The sequence below is a fragment of the Somniosus microcephalus genome, chromosome 3 (assembly GCF_052327205.1).
Source record: "Somniosus microcephalus isolate GS21.2 chromosome 3, FLI_Smic_1.0, whole genome shotgun sequence".
NCBI lineage: Eukaryota > Metazoa > Chordata > Chondrichthyes > Squaliformes > Somniosidae > Somniosus > Somniosus microcephalus.
Window position 1 is genome coordinate 53,177,724 of NC_140989.1, and position 15,533 is coordinate 53,193,256.

Consider the following 15,533-nt stretch of genomic DNA (forward strand, 5'->3'; position numbering starts at 1 on the left):
CATTTAGCAAACTATATCATTTGTTAAATGGGTAATTTTACAGTGAGAAATCTCAAATCCAAATATTCATGTTTACACTCAAAGGAGACCTTATTAACTTTATTTTGCCTATCGAGAATTTATGCAATTTTGGTGCCTACCATTTGTGTTACATTTTGAACAGTTCTTTGTAATGGGTAAAATTTAAGAAAGAAATCAGCTTTGAGGGTTATTTTTCGGGACATATGGAGAGAAATCCTAACCTACTTTGAAGGCATGTTATAGGGCAATAGCCCATGGTTTGTCACATTTTATTGGCATTATAGGATAACATCTATATTTTGTCTCACTTTGATGAAGTATCACTGGATAGTAATATAGTTTTGTCACATTTTAATCGCATTACTTGATGATACTTATTCCAGATCACACTCCATGGCATGGAACACTGCTCAATAACAACATTAGACAGTGAGCCACTAGGTGGACTTGCACTAAAAGAAAGAACTTGCATTTATATAGCCCCTCAGGACCTCCTAAAACCTTTACAGCCAATGGAATACTTCTGAAGTTTAGTCACTCTTTTAATGTAGGAAACACGCAACCAATTTGTGGGCAATAAGGTCCTCCAAACAGTAATAAAATAAACGACCAGATCATTTGCTTTTAGGTGTTGGTTGAGGGATAAATGTTGGCCAGGAAACCAGGAGAACTCCCCAGCTCTTCTTCCAATAGTGCCCTGGGATCTTTTACTTCCAGCTGAGAAGGTAGATTGGGCCTCTGAGTAACATCTCATCAGAAAGATGGCACCTCCCACAGTGCAACACGCCCTCAGCACCTACTGAACTGTCAGCCTAGATTACGTGCTCAAATCTCTGGAGTGGGGTTTGAATCAACAACCTGTGCAAGGCTAAAGAGCCCCACCTACCCTTTATGACAGGGAAGCCAAAAAATTGGATGCAAGTAGCCCCATTGGACATCCGTCCCTTATTCAACGCCAATGCTCCAGCTGTTGCTTGCTGGGGCTGTCTGGAGTGGGGTCCGATCCAAACCGTTTTGACTGAGAGGCAGGAATACTACCACTGAGCCAGTGGTCACACCATTCAAGAAGGAGTTAGATATATTTCTTAAGGCTAAAGGGATCAAGGGATATGGGGAGAAGGCAGGGACAGGGTACTGAATTTGGATGATCAGCCATGATCTCATTGAATTGTGGAGCAGGTTCGAGGGGCCGAATGGCCTACTCCTGCTCCTATCTTCTATGTTTCTATGTTTCATCTGGATACAAGTATCTGATAGAATGTCAGCCCAATATTTAGAGACCGTATTCCAGTATCCACTCACCAGGGCTGTCTGGAGTGGGGCTCAGCCCCAGTATCTTCTGACTCAGGGGTAGAAATATTACCACTGAGCCAGAGGTCACTCCACCCAGATGCAAGAACCCATTTAGAGACCATATTAAGGGTCCCAGACCTGAAACATTAACTCTGTTTCTTTCTCCACGGATGCTGCCTGGCCTGCTGAGTATTTCCAGCATTTTCTGTTGTTATTTCAGATTTCCAGCATCCGCAGTATTTTGCTATTGTAGAGACCATATTCCACTGATTCAGAGATGGGAAGCCAAAGGCTAACTCTTACCTTTGAAGCATTACTGGATAGAAATTCAAATCTCTGTCACATATTACTGGAAACTAGCACATAACTTGTTATATTTTCATAGTATATTATTATAAAAAGTATATTCATTTTTAGTCACAATTATAGCCTGTCACACTTTGTGACATATCATCAGGTAATAATGTATATATTCTGCCAGATTACAGTGATACATTGCTAGAAAAACACAAATACCAAGCATCTCTTCCTTTGATGATTTTTTGAATAATAATGTTATACTCTATCACACTTTAATGACATATTACTGGATGATAGCATAACATTTTATCATAGTTTGTTGGCATATTACTGGAGATAGCAGGTATATTTTGTCATGCTTTTTGACATTCTTGATAATAACTCATATACTGTGTCACACTTTGGCAACATTGCCAGAGAATAAATACTTATGTCCTGTCACAGTTGGGAGACATACTGCTGGGTAATACACAAATCCTGCACCATTAGGTAATAAAATATATCTTGTCAGATTTTTATGACATTATTGGGTAATATGCATACATCTTACTCTTGCCGTGCTTTGACGACATACTGCTGCTTAATAAGGCATACCTGCCACTGCCACACTTCAACATATTACAACTGGGCAATAATATATGTCAAACTTTGATGAAATGTAACTGGACAATATATTTATCACATCTTAAAGATATATTACTGTATATTTTACATGTATGTCCTGTCACAATTTAATAACGCTGTTAGTCAGCAGTAACACATAGGCACTGTTATTCAATGCTAGCTATATTACTTTGCAATCTTATATGCACGTTATTATACTCTTTGATGAAATATGACCGAAATCTCACAGATACTGTGTTTCAGTATGTCACATTTTGATAATATACTGCTTAGCAATCATACGAGTATATCTTGTCATAGCTTGATGGCAAAACAATTATACTTTGCTGCATTCGACTATATAGTACTCGGCAATGAATGGTACATAATGCCATGTTTCACCTTGGTGACATATTTGTAGGTAATACACAGACCCTGTCAGAGTTTGATGATCTGTCACTGACTAATATCATTCTCATGATGTAGTGATGGTGGCAACAGGCACATTGGAAATTGACGAAGTAGTCATTCCACACAGAGATGTCAACAATTAAGTATTTTGTTTTATTTGCTTCTTTTTAAAGGCACGCTTTCTCAGGTGAGACAACACTTTGTGTGAGTGTGCGCACAGTAACTGATCTATACCGTAGACAGGAAACGGCAGTCTATTTATTGCCCGTGGAGCTGTTGGTTTATATGGAAACTCGAATTGAGAGAGCAATTACATTAAGTCTTTTGAACTTCCTAAATATATAACTAACACGAACTAAAATGTAGCATAACTTCTATTCCATCAAACCTGAAATTACTAGAAGATGAAACTGAGTGAAAGAATGATATTGGAATGAAGTTGTATTTTGCTTGATGACGCAATGATATTGGTTGTTTTCCTGTTTGGCAAGGGCTCACACAAGGAAAACAAACATTCGGGGTGGCTGATGACATAGTCGGGAGAAAGCTGCTGCGAAGAGGCTAAGCACATCCCCTGCAGGAAGGAAGTGGATTCTGAAGAAGGAAAACAAAAGATGGCAGCCGCTCTGACCGCAGTTTGAACCAGACCTCATCGCCACCCAGCTGCTTCCCAGCAACTTCCCATTACCTTTACATGACACTTTACCCTCTTCTTTCAATAGCAAACACCAATTTGTTCCCTTAATTAAAAAGTAAATACCAAGTCAGACACACACAACTCAGACTCATCTCTTATGTAACTTAAACGTAAATCTATTTTAAGACAACAGACCCCACACTCACACAATACAACGACCTTTTGTGATCAGACCCGTTATGTAGACGCATTAACAGCTTTGTTTCTTTTTTTTTTCTCCCCGAGCCTCACGAAGACTGCGTATTTCCAGGGCAGGCAAGGGACTTGCTTTGTACGGGAAGTCCAAAACATTACAAAAAAATCCCCAGTTTTAACACCGTGGGGTCTTTACACGACAACACTGCTGAAATAAATTGGAAATGCATTCGAGCTAATAAGAATGAGAATGCAAGCTTGCATTTCTATCTGCAGGGAGGGCAATGTAATTTACACTAAACCGCGACTACTGTCCTGGCCACACATTTAAAACAGTAGCTTCAGTTTGTTAACACAATACACCGAACGGCTCATGGCCGGCCTTCGGGCAACTTGTTCTGCTGTTTACAAAGATGAAACTTGGTCAAGTTATCACAGCGCTATCAAGCTCTTTCAAAGCACTCAATGACTTGCTATGTTTATATGAAGTTTATTTTATAACGAAACATGGAAGTCAGAACCAGCACATAACGTGGTCTGCACTTGACCATATAAAACAAGATCAAAATAATCAGGGGTAAGTTGTTTGAAAATAGGCCTATCTTAATTAAAAAAGTAAGTTAAATTTATTGCACTATCACCGTTACCTTTGAGAAATTCTGTCAGTAGAACTGATTAAAAACACTCTTTTCAATGAAAGTGTATGTATTGTTTCACAAATCCCAGAATTTTGCTGCCGGTCTTTAATACTTCAGTAAAAGCCACTTTTAAATGTTTTGTTTAAACTGCGAACTATCGACTATGTATCAGTCTAGTCTGGCACAAACTAATACCTAAAAGAAAAGTAACGAACTTCGGTTCTGATATACCATCATTGCAGGACATCAATAAATAATTATTTAAATCAGACATTAGGAACTCACTAATTCATTAAAATTAATAAAGCAGTCCCACTTGCTAATGAACGATGGGAGAGGCTGTTACAAACAGCTGTTCTCTATACATATTTTATATTACAATCAGATAAAGCGTCTATGCATCTTTTTAATTATTTAAAAATAAAAATTTCAGGACAAATCTGCATGACCGTCTACAACTAGTTTGGAAAGCACAATACTTAAACGTATGTTTGCATGAATCTATGCAGTTAGACATATTACAAAATTAAAATTCAGAATGACATGCTTGGTTGCACCTCATTTCAACACTCATTGTACCTAAACATGCCGTTTCCCCTTTGAATGGCTTTTATTTGCTTCTTGATTGATTTTGTATAGGCGTTTACTATAAATGTTTCTAGTGTCTGTATTTTCTGTGCATGTATTTCCAGTAAACAGTGGAGATATTTTGTATTTCAATAGAAAATAAGTAAGCGGCTAAATCGTTACTATTTTCCCGCGCATCGTGTAGAGCAGGCACTGATTTAATAAACATGCCATCTTAAGACAAAGGAATACAGTAATGGGTTTAAAGTTTTCAGTTCTTATCACCACATTTCTCGAACTGTTTGCAAAGCCTTTGAGTACATTTTATTTTAATAAACTCGGAACCTCCTACAGATTTTAGCTACCTAGATAAAAATAAATACATTTGGTCGCTCTGTACCAATGTCTGTAGTAACTTCTAGAAACATTTATGATTTATTTAATGAGCTTGCAAATTAATATTGGTTGAAGATATACATGCATAACACAACATTTAATATTTTGTATCACTTCAAACTTTTAAAACTTAAAACATTACGATAAATATTATAATTATTTCAGAAACTTATACATTAATCAAGAAGTTACATATTTTTAGAAATAAATTTAATTCTCGTATCAGTTTGAAAACAACCACAAGCCGTGAAAATTGTTTCAATGTATTCCTACTTTCTGTTTTATTGAAGTGAAAGATAGAGGAGTTTAACAGGTATCCGTGCAGATTAACTATGGAACCAACATATCACTAAGTGTTAATTAAACCGTACATAATTCCTGAAATGTATTCTGAAAATCCAAAATAGCTACATTCTGAATATATCTGTATATGTGTATTACTTTTCTGACGGTTAGCAATCTGTAAAGTCATACAAACCCTGCAATGCAATTTGAACACATGCAACATGCAGCAGTGTTTATTTATATATATATATATATATATATTGGTAAGTAGGTTGCTGTCTGGGATGGGCTGTGGGAGTTTCTGATGTAGGTGACACTCCAGGAATCAGTCTGAGACCCCGGGTTAGTCTACAAAATAAAGTCAGGCTTGTACAAACGCGATAATAACGTCAAAAAGTCGAGACCTTCCGGCTTTCGTGAGTTTGGGACCAAAACTTCTGCCATTTTTTCTTTTGTTCCCCTGTTTCCTGGCGGTAATCCCTTTTCTGAAATAAAGACATTCGACAATTGAAAAGACATTGCGTGCCTTATTAGCTTTTTCTGAATCAAAAATAACGAGAAAAAATCTTTTGATCGACTTCAGGAAAAAGACTTTTTATACAAGTGTCTTTTGTTTTTGTTGACTTTATTTTACTTCGACTCTTGCGGCCAGGAAGCAAAACCCAAACAATTCCGTCTCTTTTCTTGCGCTGTTCTTTATGGAAGTGAAACTTAGATTCTTAAAAACAAAACTGAATAAGATTTCAGATTTTTTTTAAACTTTAAGAAAACAAATTTCAAATATTTTATAAGGTGAATCAAAACAGATTATAAGTAAAAGAAAGCATAAATTAAAATAAACGAAACCTATTTTTAATATAATTTATGTTGACCTTACAGTTCCTCCCCTCCCCCCCCAATTTGTTTTAAACTTAACAGTTTCCACGACTCTTTGTATACAGGAAAGACTCACAGGAACATTTTAAAGGATAAACCCTTTTAATTCAAAAAGAAACAATGTTTCACCAAAAACCTATGGTAAGACATAAATGAAGTACCGGTCGGAGTACAAAGATGAATTAATTGATACTCTGAAGGAAAGATTTAATCAGCAACCTTGCTATTATTTGTGACAATTATTATTAAGATTTGTACACTTTCCGATTTAACCTGAGAACCTAAACTAAATAATAAAAGACACAAATAAAGGTAAACAGATCATTAAAGTACATATTACATACATATAAAGTTTTCAGACGTTACTAATCCTAAGTAAAAAATAAACAATAATTGAATTTACGTTTTAGCTATAAACGCCTAGTTGTGATTCTTTAATCCAGAACAGTCGAACTGCCCCATAAATTAGCTGTTGTAACAGAGGTGCAGATATATATTACAGCATTCACCAAACACATATATTACAATATTCAGCAAACGTATATATTAAAGTGTTCAGCAAACATATATATCATTACATTCAGTAAACAAAAATTACAGCATTCAAGAAACATATATATTACAATATTCAGTAAACGTATATATTACAACATTCAGCAAACACACATATTACAACATCCAGCAAACATATATATTTAAGATTATCTAATTCTAATTGCAATTGCTCTATTGTTATAATGGGTTCACAGTAAACAGTGGATGGTGTAGTCTGGATGGTACCTTATGGTGAGCGTCCTTTACTGAGCGGCTTGGGCAATGGACTATCCTAGAGACTGATCCAGGGGTTTGGCAATGGTGCTAGTGGGACTATTGTGTTTGTCCGCTGTGTCATTGCCCCGTGGATTTTTTTGTACATTTAGAACATTTGATCATAAATGTAATCAAAACTCTGCTGTTTAATTTATTTCTCTGTCAATCTGTCGCTTCAGGCTATTATAAGCCAGCACAACAATTTAGAAACATGGGTAACTTGCCTGCGGTATATTAATATCCTTCCTATGGCATGATCTATAGCATATTAATGTAGGGCACATAATCTGTAGGACAATAATATAACCTATCAGGCATTATCTATAGGATATTGTATGGGACATTAATGTAGAGCAAAATGTCTATATTACATTAAAGTAAGCTGCAGAACATTAACTATAGGACAATGATTTAAGGCGCATTGATAAGCAATAACAAAGTCTACATGGCGTTATATAAAGGGCATTAATATAAGGCATTCATTAAGTCTATAAGCCATTATGTTTTAGATCATCCGTATGGAACGTAATAGACGTCTATAGGTCACTGATATTAGGGCAAGATGTTAACGGCGTTGAACTTACGAAATTAGGTTATATTATAATTTAGTTCTGTATTAGTACAGTAGATCCAACATTAGTATTTTGATAGACAGTAGTACTAAATGTAGATAAGTAATGTATAAAAGTTCTGGGAAAATCAACGTAACAACAAATAAGCAACTGAATAACAGCGCATTACAGTCTTTGGAGCAATCTATCAAAAGTATATTCTCCTTCCATTGGCTAGGAACAGTTGGGTAGGTTTATGCAAACCTTAGCTGAGAAAGTATGTGTACAATGCTCAATGTCCGCTACTTTTCTTTTACAGTTCCTTATAAACGTTATGCATTTCATTGACGAATGTTACAGCTACCAAACATTCTTGTGAAATGAAAATGCCTCACACAGTTACAAACCAATTTTGAGCTGAATTTTGCAGAAATTTGTTGATTGCCAATATTTTCTTGAAAAAAAAACCGCGATGCCAATAGCACGTCGCGTTCATTCAAGCGCAACCTTTTTGACCAGTACGGTTATCTGTACTGCTTCCTTCCACCAATCTAAAGAGATAAAGAGACAGAAATCACTGCCGCCAGTCACAAAAAGTCTCCAAATTGCTTTCTGGTTTAAATATACCCCGTATTCTTTTGCATTGTGTGACTGCAAACCAGCTCAAGCGGACCTGTTGCGGTTGTAAAGAATGAGTTTGGATTAAGCCATTCTGCACTGAGGCAGAGAGAGTTGCAGTATTTTTTGTTGATGTTTTGGCAGCCTTGCGAGGCTGTAACAATGAGAATGTTTTTGAGAACAAGCACGCAGAGAAAATATAAGTAAATAAATACGTTTTAAACGCGCAGTCTCCCGGTGCCTAGCTATGTATACACTGACGATAACTGTGATTTGATCTCAGCTGACACATTTCAATAACGACTCCACACCGCAATCGTCAGCGAGCTGTTGGTAGAGGTGCAGTTGTTTGAAAGCTGCCAGTGGCACTGATCAGGGGAATCCTGTATATTGTACCTGTCGCGGTGCTACTGCTCATAGGTTACTGACTGTCTCTCCTTTCAGCCTTCAGCCCTCCTTATCGGTATTGATTGTGGCAGACAAACCGGGATAAAGATGAATATGATATTCGACAGACGTTTCTCATTCGGGAATAACAAGTTCAGTGAATGATGTATTTGTGCCATTATCCTGTAAGATAATCGAGTAACATATATCTTCCTAAATATCAAAATCTAGTTATAGGAGTTAGCCACGATGTGTGCGTCTGACCTTCAATTATAGCAACCTTGATCATAAGGCACGTTTTATATGTAGGTGCGTGTGTGTTTCTATTCCTTTTATCAATGAATATATTTAAAATGCATTATGTTACTTTTAACAACTGCAAGGATACAGTTAAGCAGAGCAAAGGTTGCACTTAAACAACCAACTGCATGGAGTTAACTAAATCCATTACGGAAAAAAAACCCTATCAATTTAAAACTGGAATTACCCCACTATCACATTCAATAACAGCCTGTTAGGAAACATATTTCCTGGACTGTCCACAGCAGAAGACAACACAATATAATCTTTATATCACATCAGTGCATAATCTTTTGATAAAATGATAACAAATAGCTGAGCTTATCAATTTGGCGAGTGAGTGGCATCGCTATTTGCTTATCGATGTGGACTTAATTTTACACATTCAATGGCAGAGCTTGTTCTTGCCCATTATTCTCCTTGTATGCCATTTTTTGTTGTGTAGTCCAACGTTCTCAAAGAACAGATTATTCGATTTTAAAAAGTCAGTTAATATGGCTATTAATAAAATTCAATTGGTATGAATTCACGTCAACAATTTCAGTAACGGGTAACCTGTTGCTCGGTTTGTGTCATGTTAACATCAATGATAAGAATTTCCAAAAGATAAACTCATACTATTTATCTATTAGCTGGATGCAGTTTATAGGCCAGATCAGCCGCAATTTGAACCGTGAAACGTGGAATGTCATAGTGTCCACTGATCAGTGGGCACCTCGCAATGCTTAAACATCTAGCAGCCATCATTCATTCAGAAACTACAGATCAACTATATTTTAAAGGGATTCATAAAACATTTTTGACGAACACATTAAACAAATGCCGAGCAATATTGAAGGCTGCCTTACAGTCGAATATTATGCAGCCATCCATTAAAATCAGTGAAACAACCAATTTCCTGGCAGGGGTTCTCAAAATACAATAATAACATTATATGTGGGGGCGGGGCTAGGATGAGGGAGACTCTATATCCTACAGCGCAATTCTGAAAAAAGTAAATGAACTAACGTGTAAAGTAAATAAAACATTGAGATAATAGGTATTCAGAGAGTACTCCACTTTTTTAAAGAAATATTCTGCGATTGGTAATCCCTTGTTTTAAATCGACTCTAAATCCGTGTATCCCATGCAGAATATTAAAGACAAGTCACTATCTGGCAATTGTTCTACTTTGAAAATTTCTATTTCTCAAATATACTCGTGAGTCTGAGCTATGCACACGAGAGCATGACAAGAGAGTCAGTAGCTGTGCATGAGGGAGGCAGAGGGTGAGGATGAGAGTGCGAGAGTGAGAAGAGTCTAAGAAAGGGAGCGTGAGCAGTGAATGCGAGAGAGGGGGAGTGAGAGAATGAAGAGTGTGTGAGAGAGGGAGTGAGAGAATGAAGAGTGTGTGAGAGAGGGAGTGAGAGTATGAAGAGTGTGTGAGAGAGAGAGTGAGAGTATGAAGGGTGTGTGAGAGAGGGAGTGAGTGCATGAAGAGTGTGTGAGAGAGGGAGTGAGAATATGAAGAGTGTGTGAGAGAGGGAGTGAGAGTATGAAGAGTGTGTGAGAGAGGGTGTGAGAGAGTGAAGAGTGTGTGAGAGAGGGAGTGAGAGTATGAAGAGTGTGTGAGAGAGGGAGTGAGAGTATGAAGAGTGTGTGAGAGAGGGAGTGAGAGTATGAAGAGTGTGTGAGAGAGGGTGTGAGAGAGTGAAGAGTGTGTGTGAGAGAGAGTGAGAGTATGAAGAGTGTGTGAGAGAGGGAGTGAGAGTATGAAGAGTGTGTGAGAGAGGGAGTGAGAGTATGAAGAGTGTGTGAGAGATGGAGTGAGAGTATGAAGAGTGTGTGAGAGAGGGAGTGAGAGTATGAATAGTGTGTGAGAGAGGGAGAGTGAGAGAGTGAAGAGTGTGTGAGAGAGGGTGTGAGAGAGTGAAGAGTGTGTGAGAGAGGGAGTGAGAGTATGAAGAGTGTGTGAAAGAGGGTGTGAGAGAGTGAAGAGTGTGTGAGAGAGGGAGTGAGAGTATGAAGAGTGTGTGAGAGAGGGAGTGAGAGTATGAAGAGTGTGTGAGAGAGGGTGTGAGAGTATGAAGAGTGTGTGAGAGAGGGAGTGAGAGTATGAAGAGTGTGTGAGAGAGAGAGTGAGAGTATGAAGAGTGTGTGAGAGAGGGAGTGAGTGTATGAAGAGTGTGTGAGAGAGGGAGTGAGAATATGAAGAGTGTGTGAGAGAGGGAGTGAGAGTATGAAGAGTGTGTGAGAGAGGGTGTGAGAGAGTGAAGAGTGTGTGAGAGAGGGAGTGAGAGTATGAAGAGCGTGTGAGAGAGGGAGTGAGAGTATGAAGAGTGTGTGAGAGAGGGAGTGAGAGTATGAAGAGTGTGTGAGAGAGGGTGTGAGAGAGTGAAGAGTGTGTGAGAGAGAGAGTGAGAGTATGAAGAGTGTGTGAGAGAGGGAGTGAGAGTATGAAGAGTGTGTGAGAGAGGGAGAGTGAGAGAGTGAAGAGTGCGTGAGAGAGGGAGTGAGAGTATGAAGAGTGTGTGAGAGAGGGAGGGAGAGTACAAAGAGTGTGTGAGAGAGGGAGTGAGAGTATGAAGAGTGTGTGAGAGAGGGAGTGAGAGTATGAAGAGTGTGTGAGAGAAGGAGTGAGAGTATGAAGAGTGTGTGAGAGAGGGAGTGAGAGTATAAAGAGTGTGTGAGAGAGGGAGTGAGAGTATGAAGAGTGTGTGAGAGAGGGAGTGAGAGTATGAAGAGTGTGTGAGAGAGGGAGTGAGAGTATGAAGAGTGTGTGAGAGAGAGTGTGAGAGTACAAAGAGTGTGTGAGAGAGGGAGTGAGAGTATGAAGAGTGTGTGAGAGCAGGAGTGAGAGTATGAAGAGTGTGTGAGAGAGAGCATGAGAGCATGAAGAGTGTGTGAGAGAGGGAGTGAGAGTATGAAGCGTGTGTGAGAGAGGGAGTGAGAGTGTGAAGAGTGTGTGAGAGAGCGTGAGAGTACGAAGAGTGTATGAGAGAGGGAGTGAGAGTATGAAGAGTGTGTGAGAGAGGGAGTGAGAGTGTGAAGAGTGTGTGAGAGTGAGTGAGAGTACGAAGAGTGTATGAGAGAGGGAGTGAGAGTATGAAGAGTGTGTGAGAGAGGGAGTGAGAGTATGAAGAGTGTGTGAGAGAGGGAGTGAGAGTGTGAAGAGCATGTGAGAGAGAGAGTGAGAGTATGAAGAGTGTGTGAGAGAGGGAGTGAGAGTACGAAGAGTGTGTGAGAGAGGGAGTGAGAGTATGAAGAGTGTGTGAGAGAGAGAGTGAGAGTATGAAGAGTGTGTGAGAGAGGGAGTGAGAGTATGAAGAGTGTGTGAGAGAGGGAGTGAGAGTATGAAGAGTGTGTGCAAGAGGGAGTGAGAGTATGAAGAGTGTGTGAGAGAGGAGTGACAGTATGAAGAGTGTGTGTGAGAGAGAGTGAGAGTGTGAAGAATGTGTGAGAGAGGGAGTAAGAGTATGAAGAGTGTGTGAGAGAGGGAGAGTGAGAGCATGAAGAGTGTGAGAGAGAGGGAGAGTGCGAGTATGCAGAGTGTGAGGGGGGACTGAGAATATGAAGAGTGTGAGAGTGAGGGAGTGAGTGTAGGAAAAATGTGTGAGAGAGGGAGTGAGTGTATGATGAGTGTATGTGAGAGGGGGAGTGAGAGTATGAAGAGTGTGTTATGTTCATAAATAAATAGACGTTTTCATTATGAACAGCTAGCTTGAGCTAGTCATTTATTCAGCCATCTGGACTAGTGTACAGGCATCCATCTTGACTGCTGCCTTGTGGGTAGCCCTTTACTAAAAATACAGCTCCACCTAGTGTACCATTTAGAATGACATGTTACTGATCATTACATCCCCCTATCTTTGAGGTTAAACAAAATCAATATCAATCAATATCAATCAATCATAACGACATAAACATCTTCACAACAGTCAACACATTTTCAAAGCTTTACTTTATGAACTCTAAGCTTTTCAATCTTTTACTATAGTTTTCTTTGTACTCAAAGATTAAGTCTATCAGGCTTTTTTACTTCACGTGTGGATCTTCTCAGCACAGGTAAGTTTGATATGTTTTCGTGAGAGCCTGTATGTGTGTTTGTGTTAGATTGTTTTGGTGGTTAGTGTCAAGATTCAGTTGCGGCATTGTCATCGATTTGCTCTTGGATAGTTTCTTGTGTTTTCAGGAGGGAACGGCGGTTCCTCCTGAGAATCTGTCCTTCCTCAGTTTTAACAGTGTATGACCTTGGTCCTACTTCCTCAAGAACTGCGGCTTTCCTGTTCCATGCATCTGGATCCTCAATCCTGACAACATCATCCCTTGTCAATGGTTTCAGAGTTTTGGATGACTTGTCATAGTGTGATTCCTGTTTCAGCTTTAACAGTTGAAGTCTCTGTCTCAGTTCCTTACTCTGCTTTTCTTTTGTACAGCAGGGTAGCATGGTGCACAACTTGCGACCCATTAGGTGTTCAGCAGGTGAAGAACCAGAGTCTAAAGGGGAGGCTCGGTAGCTCAGCAGGGTGAAATAAGGATCAGACTTGCTTTCTGTTGCTTTCTTCAGTAGCTGTTTGGGAACTTGAACACCTTTCTCTGCCTTACCATTCGACTGAGCATACAGAGGACTGGATGTGATGTGTTGAAAGTCATAATGTGCTGCAAACTGTTGCCACTCCTTGCAGTTGAAGCACGGACCATTGTCGCTAACGGCAATCCTTGGAATTCCATGTCTGGCGAAGATGGATTTAACATGCATTATGACACTGCTTGCTGATGTGCTTGAGAGCAGCGCCATCTCAGGATAGTTAGAATAGTAGTCAATCACTATTAGATGGTCTTTACCATTCAAATGAAAGAGGTCCATACCAACCTTTTGCCATGGTGCTGTTGGTAAGTCAGGTACTGTCATTGGTTCCTTTGCTTGTTTGTTTTGGTGTTTCTGACATGTCTCACATATGCCTATCATGTTCTCAATGTCCTTATTTATGCCAGGCCAATAAACAGTGTCTCTTGCTCTCCTTTTGCATTTTTCAATTCCGAGGTGTCCCTCATGAATCCTTTTGAGCATGCCTCGACGTAGAGCCTGTGGAATGACTATTCTGTTCTGTTTTAGTAATAGTCCACTTGCAACACTCAACTCTGACCTGATGTGAAAATACTTTGGACAGGAACCTTTTGGCCAACCATGATGAATGTTCTCCATTACTGTTTGTAACACTGTGGCCTATAAATTCGGTGACGCCCCGCCAGCACGTTTGCGCCGGAAATTTAGCGCCCGCCGCCGAGCCAGTTGTGCCCGCCCCAAATTCACTTTCAGCGCCCCAAAGCGGAAGCGGGCGCTGGTACAGGGTGTGCCCGCCCCGCTTGGGGCGCTGAAAGTGAATTTCAGCACTGCCGGTCCCGCTGCGCCACCTGATGCGGAGCGGCAGGCTGCTGTACTGCAGGCCTCCCCCTTCTCTTAAGGGGGAGGTGCCTGCAACGACCGGAGCCCCGTTGAAAGTGCCGGCAAAAGAGCCCGGCACAACGGCGAAGTGCCGGGCTCCACGGAAACCAGCCGTCAATGCCGCGGGGGGGGAGGTGGAGGAGGCCGGGGAAGGAGCTCCGGGCAGGCGGCCGCCGAAAAAGCGGCCGGCCGCACCTCCGCTTTAAATAGCGCCTCTAAGGCTGCAGCACGGCCAGGTTTTCAAAACGTTGTTAGCGGCCGCCAGGGAAGAGGCGGCCGCTACTGAAGATGGGGATCGGCGTGGTTTCGGGCGGTACCGGGGCGCTGCGCACACCGATGACGTCATCGGTGCCGGTGCAGCGCTACCGGCTTACGCCGATTTAAAGGCCCACCTAATTTCAGCGGCGACGCAACTTCCGGCGCAACCCACTCTTGCGCCCCTAAATGGGCGCAAACCCAAGGGAATTTCTAGGCCTGTATCTTTTACTGTTTCTTCTGCTATTTGCTTTGATTTTGTGTCTGATACGGGCAGCGCAGCAGTGACCATACTCACATGAACATCCACGTCTTCCTCAGTAGAGCTCACATGACTCATTGTGGGTGCTCGGGATAGTGCATCTGCTAACACTATGTGTTTGCCTGGTGTGTAGATCAGTTCAAAGTCATATCTTTGCAGCTTCATCATGAGTCGTTGAATTCTTGGAGACATCTCATTCAGATTTTTTTTTATGATGGCAACCAGTGGGCAGTGGTCTGTCTCAACTGTGAAGGTGGGAATTCCATATATGTAGCCATGGAACTTTTCTAGTCCAACTACCAAGCCTAGACATTCCTTTTCAATCTGGGCGTATCGACACTCAGAGTCAGTCATAGACCTGGAGGCATAGGCAACAGGCTTCCAAGCTTCACCCTCTGCTTGTAGCAAGACCGTGCCTTGGCCATCTTTTGATGCATCCGTTGACACTTTGATTCTCTTTGTTGGGTCAAAGAAGGTGAGTACAGGTGTGGTTGTCAGCACTGTCTTGAGGTTCATCCACTCTTGTTCATGTCTTTCTGTCCATGCGAACTCATTTGTTTTATGTAGCAGGTCTCGCAGACAGGCTGTCTTGGCTGCCAAGTTAGGAATGAACTTTCCTATGAAGTTTATCATCCCCATGATGTGTAACACTCCTTTTTTGTCAGTGGGTTGGGGCATGTTGAGTATGGCGTTTACTTTTTCC

At 40.5% G+C, this 15,533-nt stretch overlaps 1 long non-coding RNA gene across 2 annotated transcripts in view; it reads right to left on the reverse strand.

Annotated features, from left to right (window-relative positions):
• LOC147121066 (uncharacterized) overlaps positions 1–15,533 on the reverse strand; it is a 427,228-nt gene that overhangs the window by 47,119 nt on the left and 364,576 nt on the right. The window contains exon 3 of one of the 2 annotated variants that reach the window (XR_015076321.1): positions 5,751–5,831. This is a non-coding gene — a long non-coding RNA (uncharacterized LOC147121066). Of the gene's footprint in view, positions 1–1,248; positions 5,832–15,533 lie in introns of those variants that run through there. The other variant, XR_015076320.1, reaches the window with a different exon arrangement.